This window comes from Stegodyphus dumicola, chromosome 3 (assembly GCF_044657685.1).
Source record: "Stegodyphus dumicola isolate Sdum_Otavi_A_Nest chromosome 3, ASM4465768v1".
NCBI classification, from domain to species: domain Eukaryota; kingdom Metazoa; phylum Arthropoda; class Arachnida; order Araneae; family Eresidae; genus Stegodyphus; species Stegodyphus dumicola.
In genome coordinates, this window is record NC_140770.1 from 28941661 (window position 1) to 28958422 (window position 16762).

Below are 16762 nucleotides of genomic sequence, written 5' to 3' on the forward strand. Positions count from 1 at the left end.
CACAGGACTAGTTTCGATGGTTTTACCGAACCACCATCCTCAGCTGCAAAATCGCAAATGAACGAGATAGGAAATAATGATTAGATAAGAAAAGAAAGCATGGACAAGAATAAGCAAGTGGCGCCATCTTTTGTTGAAACCAGAACTAAAACATAATTTCTTTATAGGCCGAAGGCAAAGTCAAATTTAAATTAGGATCGTTAACTAGAACAGAAAGATTTTTTTGAATGTGAAATGGCTCTAGAAAATACAGTTTCTGCAAAATATGTGCAACATTTTGCAGAAATTTAACTTTCGGGTCGTTTATTCTCCCATCAATAAAATTCCGATTCCATACTCAAGGACCCCATTCCGGATATGAATTCCTAGGGTATTTATAGGATTCCTTGGCAGTGTGATTTAATTTACATTGGCCAAACTAGGAGAGCCTTAAAATTTCGAGTCAAGAAACATGAGGCATATGTTAGAAAAAAGGAAACACAGAAGTCTTCTGTCACTCAACATTGTTGGTCCGAAAATCACACTTTCAATTTTTCTGCTGCCAAAATTATTCAAAAAACATCTTCCATTGGAGAACTGGATTTCCTAGAGGCATTTCACATTCAAAAAAATCTTTCTGTTCTAGTTAACGATCCTAATTCAAATCCATCTTTGCCTTCGGCCTTTAAAGAAATTGTGTTTTAATTCTGGTTTCACCAACAGATGGCGCCACTTGCTTATTCTTGTCCACGCTTTCTTATCTCATCTAATCATTATTTCCTATCTTGTTCATTTGTGGTTTTGCAGCTGAGGATGGTGGTTCCGTAAAACCATCGAAACTAGTCCTGTGAAAATTTTGAAAATATAACGCTGATTTTTGTTGTTCGACTTCTGAATCTTCTAATATATTCGGCTTTTGGCAGTACCCATATTTGTGAACAATTATTTTAAAAAATGAAGCATACAAAAAACAAAAATAGGACAAAGATCACTGACAAACATCTTGAAAATACAAGTACAATAAGAATTGGAACCTCGTCTATTGAACCCGATATCGATTTGCTGTTCAACAAAAGCAAATTCATCCATCTCATTAGTCTGAACTTTTTCCATCTTTATGAATCCAAACTAAATGACACGAAAATTTTACAAATTAATAATAAATATGTACCTAATTCAAATTTTAAAAATTAATAATAAAAAGTTAATTTATTTTAATAAAACAACATAGAGGTAATTTTTATTTCAGTTCGTTAAAAAATATTGTATGTGTGGCCCCGCATTTTTTTTTTTTTTTTTTTTCTTTGCAATGCGGCCCCGCAGTTTTTTTTCCTTTGCATTCCGGCCCTCAAACGGTCATAGTTTAGACACCCATGATCTAAGACATCTCTGTTCATTTACATCTAAAGCCCCGTTCACAAGAGCAGATTCGACCGGTAGCGAAAACCGGTTCTTCCAACGTGCCCCGTTCACATGGGACAAGCATTAACTGCCTCGCCGAATTGGAGGTAGAACTTGGTTGAATGTTTCTTACCTCTCGGGAGCAGGGCAAATGGGGAGATTTCCCGTACTATACTGCGCGGTTCACTTAATTTTAGTTACTGCTCGCTGGACTGTCAGCGAAACAATCGCGCTGATAGATGTCTGGGGATCCCCCCCAGATTAGATAGAACTGTACAAGATACGGAAATTATAGGCAAATACAGACAAGGTTATCTGATGCTAGGTAATCCAGAAATATCGTTCAAATTAAAACTAAAGTTAAAACAAGTGCATATCGGCTTCAACGCAAAAAGGGACTCTACCTTTTGAATGATTTTTTTTTAAATTTAAGCATTTTCATCTACTTAATAATTATGAATCATCCATTTAATAATTATGAATATTATTAAATGGTTTTGTGAGACAAAATAATTTTAAGCTGAAAAAAAGTTTTTGCTAGCATTTTTTTAATTTAAATTTTTGAAGAAAAATTTTACAATTAAAATGTCTTTCTTCTCCTACAATTTTCAATGTCTCCCCCCCCCCCAGTTTTTTTATTGTATTTATTAGAGTGTTCGTAATAACTTCAAGGAATGATTTTGCAATTAATGAATTAGTTTCTGAGGGAAAAAAAATACACTTTTATCTAAAATCTTTAAAACAAATATGATCTCAGTCACATTTTCATTTCAAATAATTTTTTCCGAAAGTATTTTGCAAAATCCATCCTTGTTTCTATAAAGTATATAATTCTATATAAGCAGTAAAAATAATACAAAATTTAATCCATACGTGTATATGTTTTAGGAGTAAAAGGATTTATTGAAAAAAGTGCAAAAGTTTCTCAGTTTGCATTTGCAGTTTAAAGAATTCAAACTGTCTAAATAGACATTTAATCATTTCAAATCTTTAAAATTTTATTACTGAATTTCAATATAAACATATGTATATAAATCAAACCTAGTGCTATTTATTCAATTGGTAAATATAAACATAAATTACAATCCTTTTTTTAAAACCTTATGTGGCCAGAAAAATTGCAAAAACTAATAAAACGCAAGCAGAATTTTTCTTTACCTGTTTTTGTTTTGTAAAACACGTTCAAAACAATTTTAATACATTAATTACTTCTAATATTGCTGCTTGCGTATGGGTTTGTAATAGATTGATAATAGTTCGTAAATGATTGTAATTGCACTCAAATCCGATGATAGCTTAATTAAGTTTATTTTATCAACATAAACACTTCAAAGTTCTGGAATTTTCCACAGAAATACTCGTACAAGTGTTTAGCATATCACTAAGTATAATCAGTAGTTATGCTTCAATCTAAAGAACGTTAAACACAACGGAATGCAAAACGCATCTTAAGAGAAAGTTAACTCAGAAATATCTCCAATCTCACGCTGAACTAACAACTGGTAACAATAACAACTTATATAGCGTAAATAATGTCATAAAAATAGTGTGGTATAATGAGATTATTACTTTTAAACCGATGTTTCGAATTGATGCCCAAGAAGAACTAATATTTTCCATTCTGCTTCATTGCATATCTTTCAAAAAAGTACAAAATTCTCCCAAAATATTTTTTTAAAAAATTACGCTAAAATTTCATTTAATTTCTTTTTTCTTTCGCAGTGTGTTATGGTGCAAACTATAATATTCTGAGATTCTCAGTTTATCTGTTAATATTTGCAAAAAGTCGTTTCAACTTTAAATTTGAAAAAAAATCTAATTCTCTAAAAATCAAAAGCGTGACACCACATCCACAAGCAGTGTATGTACAAAGTTTGAGTTCTATATCTTATCGGGAAGCAGTTTAAAAATCCATTACCCTCTTTTAACCATAGCGACAAGCACCAAGAGTGAACTAAATAACAGCTTATAAAATAATAATAATAATAATTAAAAAGCATATATTTTTCAGGAACCATTACGAAAGTTCAGGTACCAGTTGCGAAAGTACAGATTACAAAATTAACAACAGTAAAACACGTTAAAAATGTGTAAACAGTATTAGAAATCTGCCAAATCGGAGACATGATTGTTCACAGAAGCTTTAGGTGTAAAGGGGAAGGAAGACGGTGGTCTTCTGAACGGGTCCTAAAGACGAAACTCTTTCATGTCTCCTTTTTCTCCCCTTGCTAACGGCAGCTGTGCGAAGGAGCGTTGCATGTGAACGGGGCTTAAAAGTCAAGTAGGCGAAAAACATCTGGCCTTGTCATTGAAATCACTTTAGTATAAATATTCGGATTGAATTTTTAAGCACCGCAGTGAATGATGATAGAATACATTTTGTTCTTTCCATTTCTGGATATTTCCATTGAGCATTTTATGTAAGCGAGGATTTGAAAAGATGATTAAAATATTTATAGGCACAAAATAAATGTTTAGCTCTGTGAAAAGCTAAGCAGAATGGCTTGAGCGTATAATTTATTAACCAATCACATTATTTTGAAGATCCATCCATCTATTTTAGTAATTATAGGACTTAGAATGAAACTTAGGTGTAGAAATAATGATTGCATACAATGCTGATCCATAATGAAGTGCAACTTGGCAGCCGAGGCAGAGTAAACATTCATTTTTATTTCGGTAAGCAGTTTACGGCCACAAACAAACTGGCATACTACTCGTGCCGTTTCACGAACATTTATTTATACTTTGGATAGCTTTGCGGTAAAAAGAGAAGCAGCCAGCAGCAATCCACCTAGGCTGAAGTGCAGAAAGCAAGTCAGTTGTGTTCAGGACGAGATCTTAATTCAGAATGAGTTAGTTTTGGTTCTCGAAATTTTCAGTTAAGTTCCGACTTGGCTACGTCATCATCGTTATGTACTAAAAGTCATATGATACGGATTGATCTAAAAATGACGCAGTCCATAAAAGTTATTATACTACTTTTAGAATAAAGAGGGGAAGTACTCAAATTAAAATGAAGAATTAAGGGGCTATTGCTAATTTAAATAATAATTTTGATTTACATAGAAGTTCATGCAAACACATGGCAAAAAAGCAGCCCGTATTTAAGGAATAAAATTCATAGTTGCTGGGTGAATGTTACATACCAGTACTAGATTAATCGTAAAATAGTCAGTACAGTAGACCAGGGGTCTCCAAACTTCTTAGGCCGCAGCCGTATTGGTTCTTTCACGAAGCTTCGAGAGGTGGTGTGGTGTGGTGTGTGTGATTATGGCAAAGCCTCGAGGGCTATCTGCCTAAGGAAGGGATGCCTTCGTGGAGGACTTTCTAAGGGAAACTGGCTCGTATACACGTTACACATGGGGAAAACCACGAAAACGCCCATGCAGCCAGCCTGTTCGCGGGATTCGAACCTCGGACCGAACTACCAGTGTTCAGCGACTTTACCGCTCGGCCGCTCGTGGGCGAAGCTTCGAGAGGAAGACCTGGTTAGTCATTATACCAAGGTGATGTAACTATTACGAATAGCATATACATGTTTTTATGCAAGGTAGCGAAATTTTTGCGATTGGATCTATGCCACTATGATAAAACGAAGGGTCATTTTTTAGAAATTTATGTTATGTGACATACAGTTTCACATAACATAAATTTCTTAAAATTGTTTAAACATTTTCACAAACATTCTTGCCCCAGACTATCACAGGTTTCTACAGTCTGTAATGCAAGTTTACTTTTAAATAGATGATAATTCAGCGATAAATAGATGATAATTCAATTTTAATCGTTATAATAATTCAGCGCATTTTGTCTACATTTTGATCACAAGTGCAAACTTTTGATTTATTTAAGTTTCACTCACAGGTTTCAAACTTTGGCCAAAATTCGTGTGAAGAAAGCATCTTCAAAATTAAAATAAATTACAGCATATTTGTAATTCGCCACCAGGCGTGGCCGAATTCGTATCAGTAAAAACCGCATGTTGGAATTCAGGAATGTTCGAGGGCCGCAACTAAATTTTCTAAAAGCCACAAGTCCGTATTTACACCATTTTAAAAGTAATGAAAGACGAAACGTCTGATAATTTTGTAAAAGGAAACGAAATAAATTATCCACTTTTTTTTGGACATTCGGTAATTTCAGTTTACCATGATTCATGCATATATTTTATTTCCATAAGAGCTGTACCATTCGCCTGCGATATTCGCACGCGATTCGCGAGTTTCGCTAGCCACCCCTGACATATACAGAACAAAAATAGAGACTTACACAAAATCCATGCTAAAAGTTTCTATTAACAAACCTAGAATACTACTGTGAAGGTAAGTAAAGACAATACAAAAAAACCTTTAGTCTTGTAAAAGAATACAATGACAAATTTTTAATAGCGTTATTGCATTGCACTCATTAGACACGATTGTACAATGTTTATAACATGATTTCCGAAGAATATGCGTAAGAGGCAATGTATTTATAGATTGGTTGTTATAAAGAACATTTAATGTGTATGTTACCTTGCTTATTTTAAATGTTATAAAATTATTTTAAAAACATTTGGTATAGTGCTCGTGGGCCATAGTTTGGTGACACCAGCTCTAGGAGAAGGACAGATTACGAAATCGAACTTTTAACGCGGTTGGTCCGGTTCCTATGCTTACATTTGGGACAGCTTTGTACTTATTTTGAAAAAAAAAAAAAAAAAAAAGCAAGAAATTTGACTCCCGTACGACAAAAGTTGATCGGGATATTTTAATTTAAAACTGCAGTTTTTGATGTCTTTTTCAATTTGCCTTGAACGATCGTTTATTTAAGTTAGAACAATTCGAGGAAATGAGTTTGGTATTTTTCCGTTCCGCCGCCGCAAATCTCGCCAAGCAGAGTTTATTAGCGACAACACACAGTATACACATAAAAAATGTTAACAAATGCTATTTCTAAGAATTTTTTATTTTGAAGGCGTAAACATTTTAATATCGCTTAAAATTTTGTAAAAAGCCAATAAATAAAGACAATAAATTTGTAAAAAGACATTAATTTAAGAATTTATTAAGCTTTCATGGTTCAGCAAGCTGATTCTCCGGTTCATATCACGTGCCCCCAAGTGATCTCATCTCACGTAAACTACGCTACAAAAATCTAATTCTCTCAGTAATTATCTACATTAATTTCAAGTTAAATCTTAATTTGGAATACAAGTTTATATGCAAGAATTATTTCAATTCTTACGAATAGCTTATTCAGAAATTATGTAAAACCACAGTGCTTTACTTCGTTCGTGTATTCTCATTAGAATGGATGAATTTAACTCTTGAGTTTGCCTTTCCAATATTTTCGCCTTCGGGTGAGCGGTGTGATTGCATTCTAATTGACTTAATTACCGCGAATGGCCTTAGGGCATAAAATTGTACTATCTGATAAAACTTCTTTGTAATTGTATGCCAGTATTGAAAGAACCAATGAATCTGATAAGAAATGGCTGCGACTTGTTTTGAAAATGAGGTGTAAAAGATTACCAGCGAGAATATTCCGTTTGGCATCTGTTGTACCATTATTGGCGACTTTATTGTTTGCGCCGGCAAAACAGAAAAGTACCATGAGTTTAAATGAAGTGTAGCAAAAAATATTTATAATTTGTGTTTTTTATAATCTTTCATTAAGTTTCTCAGCGCTATTTTGCAGATCGAACTAGTTTAGCTTGCAGTACGGGCTAATACACAATCGTGCTGAGATTGAAATAAGTAAGTCACTTGCCTATCATAAAAAATAAGAAAGAACACTAAATAAAATAAGATGAAAGTTATTTAAAGGGCACAATTCTTAAATCTGGCGGAAGAACTTTAATTCTCACAACATTTCGAGCTTTATTATTAGTTTTGTTACTTCCGTATTATCACAAGCACCTCAGCAGAAATCGCCAAATCTTCAGAATGTGCCAAATTCTGACAACCATGCGCATAATCATTCTTCAGGCAACCATGCTCATAACAGTCCTCGAGTCAAACAATGTCGCCATTTTCGTATCTTTTTTTTTTTTTTTTTTTTTAGTCCAAAGGGATTTGAATCCCGAAGGACTATTAGTTTCGTTTTGGCATTTTGCGTCGGACTCATAAATGTCGGTTCACTTTTCAAACTGTTGCCACAAAATGTTAGAGTCCTGCATTATATTTGAAGAAATTAAATAATGAAAAATCTACATAAATGTATGTATATTTCTCGTATTGTGATAAAACAACGGTACATAGAGTCATCGAATTTTGAATAACGTAATCCTCCAACGAATATGAGCATGTGGAAGACCAAATTTGAAATTTGAAATTTGTTTTATGATCGATTTCCTATTTTTTAAAACTTTGACGAATTTTTGATTAACAAACTCAAGGATTTCAAAGCGAGCAATGGCAACGTTGTGCAGAAAAAACATTTTTATCTCCAGCGCGTGAGTCTCTGTATCGGAAATTCTAAAGATATGCTCGTTTTAAAACTATTTTGCGATATTGCTGTTGCACTGGATCTTATGGTTTAAGTGCGAGGAACATGATATTTAATAAAGAAAGGTAACACACAAAATGTTAAAAAACGCCCCTTTGGACGTAATTTAAAATCTGAAACATTTCAGATTTTGTTTTTATTTATTTATTTTATTTTATTTTATTTTTTTTTTTTTTTTTTTTTTTTTTTTGGTGGTATTCCAAGTTCCAACGGTTTTTCATAACAGATCGTGATATTTTTGGTTTAGTTTAAAATAAGCGCCTGTATATTGAAAATATCTGTATAAATAAAAATCAATAATATGGAATCTTAAATATGAATAGTATTATTTGCAAATGGAAATTACGTATTTGCGTATATATATAACATTTTATACAAAATCGCATCTTTTATAACAAAAACATCTATCGCAAATATATAATTTTATCTGTAGATTTTCAAAAATATAAACTGTACATAAATTAAATAAAGAACAAAGGTAAAAAGTACGTTCTTTACGTACCCAATACACTTAACTATATTTCACTAGATTTCATTAAACTCCTGTTACATGTATTACGATAAACAGCTTTTTAGATCCGGTTTCAAGTCCTCTTTGTTTCCGCATTCAGTTTAAACGGATGTCTCACAGTAAACAAAATGTGTAACAAACAACTTCATACAAATACGTAAATCCAGGTGGAAGATTTTATTCGTTTATAACTGTCAAGTCCTGATTTTAATCTCTCAGTAGACTAGATAACAGTTGCTTAGAAGTTTTTATTCAAATTCAAATCTTCTCTTCTAATCTTGTAGCTAGCTAACTGTATATTTCTTCGGAAGTACTGTAGTACTAATTCTTTACCAACTGTAAAAAAAAATTTGATGTGGACACATGACTTCCTTGTACGGCCTATTAAATTATACATATTTTTGCTGCATTTCATTTAAACTTATTTCCTCGAATTTCATTACAGATGTACGTCTCATTCATTTAATTCAGTTCTCACTTCGCGGCAAGGCAAAAATACATAAAAACTGGAAACATCTTCATTAAAAATTGAAAAATATAGAAAAACATAAAACACCAAACACAATTAAAACAGTTAAAATATTTTTTACAATTAAAATTAGAGTTTCTACGAAAAAACAAGCGATTTGACCAGCGGGCGAGAAGGCAGATTTTTCGGTGCACAAAACTGAAAGTTTACTTTTGGTTCCACTCGGTAAAAAAAAACACTGAAAGTGCAGAAACTGAATTCACTGTTATGTAAAGTTTCAAATGTAAGCAAATATCGCTGCTCTATTATACTTAGTCGCACTTAAACAACTTTTTAAGTTGTTGATAATTCTACAACTATTGCATGCATATTTAACTAAGACTTACAATCCTTAACCGAAACATAACAACAATATAACTGAATCACTTTTAAAGCAAAAAATGCACAATTTACCAACATATAAGGAAAAAAAAACTGAGCTCACCGAGCCGAGTAACGGAGTAAGCATATATGGCAACTGAGGCAACTCGTTTTTGAGTTATGCGAGATACATATATACGTACGTACAGACGTCACGAAAAAAATCTCTTCTGATCAATTTTAAATCAATTTTATTATCCGTTTTGGGGAGAAAAGTCCTTTACTCTGTCCTTACGTACAGATGTCACTCAAAAACATCGTTAAATTGAATTCGATAGCGGTCAAAAAGGATATCTTCGTTCAAATATGATACCCGAAATTTTTTGTGATTACAATACTTCCTTTACGTAGTACAAGGAAGTAAAAATACGAATTGGTCAAAAATAAAGTAAAAATTCATAATTATATTACTTCACCGTAAATTATTTCACGTGGAGATTTGTGGATTTCTTTAATAAAGAAAAGACTTAATTACACAAAGCATGGGTGTGAATCTATTTTAATGAATCGCATGCGCATGAGCCTTGAGACATATTTGTTTCTTAAGTAACAATACTTTCTGTTCTGCCATGATAAATCCAGGAAATGAAAATAATAATCAATCTAAAAAAGTTTCCTCGCGATGTTTAATAAAGGTTTCATTTACTGCTAATCTATCATTCATTTGTGATTCATCTTCAATATCCCTTATTAACATTTAGATTTCACAGAACAATGTCTTCTTCGAAGATGAAGGATTAGTCAACAGACTCTCAGGACCGTAGTCTTTGAGAGTCTTAGGGGCCCTGGGCAATAGATGATAATGAGGGACCCATCGTTACTGATTCATCTAATTCATCTAATCTCAATGACTTTTTTTTATCTAGTCGTTATTGATTTTCGTAATTTAAAATAGCTTTATATAGAATATATATAGCTCTTATAGAATTTATATAGCTCTTACAGAATGAAAAAATGTTCGTTCATTTTCGTTTGATTTCCTTGATGCATGATACTGTATGTAACGTTTTGCTCCTATTTCACTATGTCAAGTCAAAAAAATATGATGTGTACACCACATGACTTCCTTGTAAGGAATATTAAATTTTACGCATTTTTTCTTGCATTTCATTTAAACTTATTGGATTGAATTAAATCTACTTCGCCGACAGCGCATAAACCACAATAGAATAAATGCATTCTTTAAAATTCAATCTAGTATTTGTTTACCATAGCGACACTCTGGCGCTAGATTCACTTAACAGTATTATATTTCGTTCATATTATAACTCATAATGCACAAAATTTATATCATTTAAAGAACAGAATTATCTAATCGTTGCCACATGTTCTATTCAAATACTATAATAAAGCTAGAACGATGTATAAAAGAAATTAAGCGAATAAAACAAAAAAGAAACAGTTTTTCACAGACGATTGAGTATTTCTCATTCAATTAATTCAGTTTTCACGTCGCGAGAAGGCAAAAATACATAAAAACTCAAAATATCTATATTAAAAATTACGAAGTAAATCTTAAACACTTAGTTCCTCGAAAAAATTCTAGAAAGGATTCAGCATGATTTAATTGCCAATAATGAAAACGTTATCTTTGTTGTTGCGAAGCTAGGTTTCTCTAGATTGGCAACAAATCCACTAGTCTGCTGTTTCAAATGTAAACAATCAATGGCCGCCATAAAAAAAAAGGCTTAGCGGCACTTTGTTGATAATTCTAAAAATATTGCACACAGATTTACTAAAGGCATAAAAACCTTAAACGGAAGATAAAAACAACATAATTCAATCATTTTTAAAGCAAGAAATGTACAGTTTACAAACATATAAGAGTAAAGAAATTGAGATCACTGAGCCGGGTAACAGAGTGGATATATTTTTAAATATATTTATATACGTTTGGCGCGGCCGATTGAAACCAAAATACGAGATGAACATCTAGATGTTATAGTAGTCTTATATACAAAATTTCACCGTTCTGAGGCTACTCGTTTTTGCGTTATGCGAGATACGTACGTACGCACGTACGTACATATCACAGTAGTTTCACATATTTTTGCTTTATATTTATATTAGTCCAAAATTTATGTATTGTTAAATTTTTAATTACAAACTACTCAAACTGGTCACAAGGTCAAGTTGTGACGTTACGGTATACATACGAAAACCCATAAGGAAAAAAGCGCAGATTGTTTTCTGATTTATTATTTTATTTTCTATAAAGAATATAATATTAATTATAAAAATATTTTAAATTTTTACGTACGCAGTTAGATATGTGTGATTTGCGTATTAAGAACTGTTTTTCCTTCGAGTCCCAATAGACCCCCATTCGACCCCTTGGGTCAGAGAGACCCCTACTGTTGTTAAATAGACCTCTAGGGGTCTATATAGACCACTTTGGTGACCCCTGGGTTAATGTGTTGCCCGATGTTTATTGCGTATAATCCTTTCAAATGTGATTTCAATAACTACCTGCGACCAGTGCTAATTCTTCGGTGTTCATTAGCAGTATTCATCATTGTCCGACCAATCTATCCTGTACAATCATGGACCTTATAAGAAATAGACTATCCCAAATGGGTTTTCTCCCTCGTCTGAGGCGTTCCCGGCTGTCACATTGATCACATCCGGAGGAGTAGGGACGACTTACAGAAATTTAACATTGGTTGCCTATTGCAGCGTGTATAATTATCAAGAAAAAGCTCGTTGTAGTGCCTCATTTCACAAATTAGAATTTCTGCATATTTTTATTTTTGAAACTGAGATCGATTTTTAAAAATTTAGTATATTTATCAAGCATAATTAACGTTGCAAATAATTATAAAGCTATTGCATGCTTTCAGAACTGGATATTTTTTTAGCTTTTCCTATACTGTAAGGAATTTGTAACTACTTCTTTTAGAAAATAATATTTTAAATCTGAACTAATAGAAAATTTCAAACAAGCAATTTTATCTTGCAATTTTTATGTTTTTTATTAGTATAAATAAGTAAAAAATACTAAAATATTTAAAAACGGATTTTTGAAAGTTTTGTTTAAAATTCTAAATTGTGATGCTTTTTTAAAATTATAGATGAGTATTATAGCACAATTTCTATAAAGGGATTTTATTTCAATTATATTTCATAATACATCATAGTGATAAACACTTTTGACTCCTTAAAAATTTTTATACATTTAATTCTAATATTAAAATTGTATTTAACCGTAATAATTAATTTTGCTTGTATTGTGATTAGTTTTTGAATTTATTTTTAGTTCTGCATAAGATTTTTTTTTTATTTACTGTTAATTTAATTTATTAGCCCAAAGGAGCGGTAGCCTAGAAAGGCTGTTAGTTTCGAAGCGGCATTTTGCGCGGTTTTACTATAAATGTCCGTATCTCCTAGCAAATTGTTGTTACCAAATATTATCGCCCTGTATTATATGTAAAGAAATTAAATAATGAAGAATCTGCATGAATACATGTACGTTTCTCGCACTGTGACAAAAACGACAGTATCTAGAGCATTCAAATTTTGAATAATGTAATTCTCCACTCGAACATAGGCATCTGGACGGCCGAATTTCGAATTTGTTTTAATCTATTTCATATTTTGTAAAACTTTAACGAATTTTTGATTAACAAACTCGACGAGTTCAGAGCGAGCACTGTACGGAAAATAACAGTTTTATCTCTAGTGCGGAAATTCTTAAGATATGCTGTTTTCATATGTATGTGGTTTAAAGGCGAAGAACATGATATTCAATAAATATAGGTAACACACAAAACTTTAAAAAAAGAGTGCTTCTATATTTTATTTTATATTTTTTTTTTCCTTCGTTATGCTCAGAAAATTTTATGCTCCGTATTTTATGAATTATTAAAATAACTAATCCACTTTAATGTTAATAATTTAATGATCATATAATCAAATAAATGTGATCGTTTTGTAATGTTATTAGAGTTTGAAAAATCGCTGCCTGAAAATGTTCATTAAATTTTTTAAAAAAATTATGAGATCTTATTTTATTTTACTTATTTATTTTAAACCATCGCGTACTTTCAATCTTATTTAATTTTACTTTATTTTTACGCAAAATTAAGTTCATAAATTTTGTGCTTAGTGTTTTTACAGTTTTACCAAAGTAAAGATGTTTGTACAAGAATTACGCGTGAAAAAAAAAATGCGCGAAATGCAGTAAAAAGTGCTTTAATGAGATATATTAAATCCTATTTGGAAAAAACTGTGGCTTTCATAATCTCATCACTATACAGCGTATCACATTCAATAATTAAAAAGAGTTATGTGATACTTACGCCACAGGTTTCAGTGTTAAAGTAAACCAGATCGTCCCTACTCTTTTTTGCCGACATGTCGGTGACGCGCGCCCCACCCACTGGGTTAGTCTATTTCTTATAAGGTCCATGAAAAAAATCCAATGACGCAATGGACTAAAAACATTCGTAATTCGTGCAAACCGAAATTCGCGTTAACCGATACAACTTCTTATACGATCATGAGCATCGCTGTCGGGACGAAAATTTTCTTAGTGTTTACCAAGCGTTCGCAACGAGTTCGTGTTAAGGGAAGTTTACTGTAATTAGATTAGAATAAATAATCAATAATTCAATCAGATTTTGCGTACATACGTGCAAAAAGTATGCATATATTTAAGTAACAATCTTTCTAGCTATATTCTTTATTACTGTTGTATGAATGGTACAACTGCAGTTGTTATTGGTATTATCGTTGTAATATTATTTAACTAAGAGTAATTACAACACTAATGATTTTATTAAACTTATTAAGACATGAAATATTTTTATTATTACAATTATAATCATTATTTCAATTATCAGAGATTTTCATTTTAATGACGTTACATCCATTGCACGTTATTTGTTAATTAGCATAATAAATTTTTTAAGCTGTTTTTCACAATTAATATCTTTATATTACACAACGCAGCTGCATTTTTTTATTTAAGAAATAAGAAGGGGGAAAAAAAATCTGAAATGTTTCAGATTTTAAATTACGTCCAAAGGAGCGTTTTTTAACATTTTGTGTGTTACCTTTCTTTATTAAATATCATGTTCCTCGCACTTAAACCATAAGATCCAGTGCAACAGCAATATCGCAAAATAGTTTTAAAACGAGCATATCTTTAGAATTTCCAATACAGAGACTCACGCGCTGGAGATAAAAATGTTTTTTCTGCACAACGTTGCCATGGCTCGCTTTGAAATCCTTGAGTTTGTTAATCAAAAATTCGTCAAAGTTTTAAAAAATAGGAAATCGATCATAAAACAAATTTCAAATTTCAAATTTGGTCTTCCACATGCTCATATTCGTTGGAGGATTACGTTATTCAAAATTCGATGACTCTATGTACCGTTGTTTTATCACAATACGAGAAATATACATACATTTATGCAGATTTTTCATTATTTAATTTCTTCAAATATAATGCAGGACTCTAACATTTTGTGGCAACAGTTTGAAAAGTGAACCGACATTTATGAGTCCGACGCAAAATGCCAAAACGAAACTAATAGTCCTTCGGGATTCAAATCCCTTTGGACTAAAAAAAAAAAAAAAAAAAGAAAGAAAGAAAGAAAGAAAAGAAACGGGCAATTTTAATTTTCAGAAGAAATAAATATGGAATCCGAATCACATTTTTCGGACTCGATATTTACATTCACCGTAAGTTTACAAAAGATAAAAGAAGAATTTTGTAGATAAGTTTTCGTCATACAACCTAATAACATGTTCCACACTTTTTTAGATGTTGCAAAACCTATTACTGCATTACTTACGAAAAAGAAATATGCATCAAAATATGACGTCCTGTATCAATGCATAATACATACGTTACTATCAATACATATTTCAGTAACATATTCTTACAAATTAAAAATGGATTAAAATTTTATGATAAAATATATTATTCAGCAATGAGGGCTGCTTAAACAAAATTTAAATTATTAAATAAAAATGATTTGCATCTATTAAAATAGCAAAATGATATATGCCATCTGAACTTGAAATTATGCAAAACTGTGTCTCCGATTAATATCAGTTTTAATGAATAAAAGGTATTGAGTTTTGAAAGAATTAAAAATATTCTACGATATTATTAATTAATTATTTACATTGTAGTGATTAATTAAGCGAAAAGTATTGTATTCTTCAAAATATTTCTGCTGCTTGAAAAAGAGAGACTTACGTTACGTTGCTCTGAAATGCACTCAGTTTCTCAATAAAACTTCTGTTAATAATTCGTTAACTTTTACATAATTTTAAACTTACATAGTTAACGCAATATGCAAAAGAAATGCGTATGAAAGCAGCATAAGAATATAAAAAAAGGTAAATAAGAAAATTCTGTAATAAAATTTATGCTAATAAAAGCAATGTCTTAAAATTGTTTTAAGTATTTTTAATGGGTTAAGTGGTGATGAGATATTACCATTTGTTCTTCATTTTTGAACTAGAACTGATCAATATTTTACATTAAAAAAATAAATGAATATATACTTTAATGCTCTTAGGAACTTAGGAAAAGAGTAATATGAAACAAGCGTATAATTCCAAATACTACAACTAAATAAAACACAGACTACTCGTCTGCGCATTAAAATATTGCGTCTTTTTTATGCATATTTAAAAAATATATATAATCAATGAAAATTACTCTTCTCTTTTTATACATATCCATAAAAGCCATTATAAATTTTCTCACCTCTAAATTTATCTAACTAATTAATTTTGATGTAGGAAAAGAAAACTTACCATCCAACTGTTGGAAAAAATTAGTTTTCGAATTCGAAAGCAAAAGGAGGAGAAAAATTCGGAGGATGCATAAAAGTTGTGAATGGAATAATACAGGAAAAGAAAGGAACTTGACATCCTTGAACGTCCTTGCAGTGGGAACCCTTCCTTCCCAAAACCCTGTTTAATCGTCTGCCCGTTAAACCACCAGATGAGCGAGTTGGCTGCAGTTAGCGCGATTCGAGTGGCGACTCTTTGTCTACCGCGGGTATCGTCTGCTACTAAAAAGATCCGCTCCATATCCGAATTCCCTGCCCGCAGCACTTTTGGCGCGTGGTTGCATTATTTGGCAGAAGATTGCTCGCTTTGGAGAATTTTTATTATTTATTTAACAATATTTTTCTCCTCTCCGGGCAAAAAATTTTGAGATGGGCTAATTCTACGTACAATTTACGGTAATATTAAAATCAGAGCTAGGAATTTGATAACAAAATTTAGCTGATAATGCCTTAAAAAATGGCAGTGAAATGTGCTTAAAATAGAAAAAAATGTCCTCAAAAAAATTTTTTTAATGTCCCCCAAAACTAAAAGTAATAACATTAAAAAAAAAAAAAAGACGCGATTGACAAAGGGATTAAAACCCACACATTTACGCATACCTGTGTCTTGAATTTCCTTTTGTCTTCCGAATTCTCAACTTCAGACAAATGCATTACAATTGAATTACTAAGTACTTC

General features: G+C 31.6%; 1 long non-coding RNA gene across 1 annotated transcript in view; it reads right to left on the reverse strand.

The window, feature by feature from the left end:
• LOC118193733 (uncharacterized) overlaps positions 1-16293 on the reverse strand; it is an 89419-nt gene extending 73126 nt beyond the window's left edge. Inside the window, exon 1 of the long non-coding RNA XR_015039970.1 lies at positions 16047-16293. This is a non-coding gene — a long non-coding RNA (uncharacterized LOC118193733). The remainder of the gene's footprint in view (positions 1-16046) is intronic.
• Positions 16294-16762: the final 469 nt, after the last annotated feature.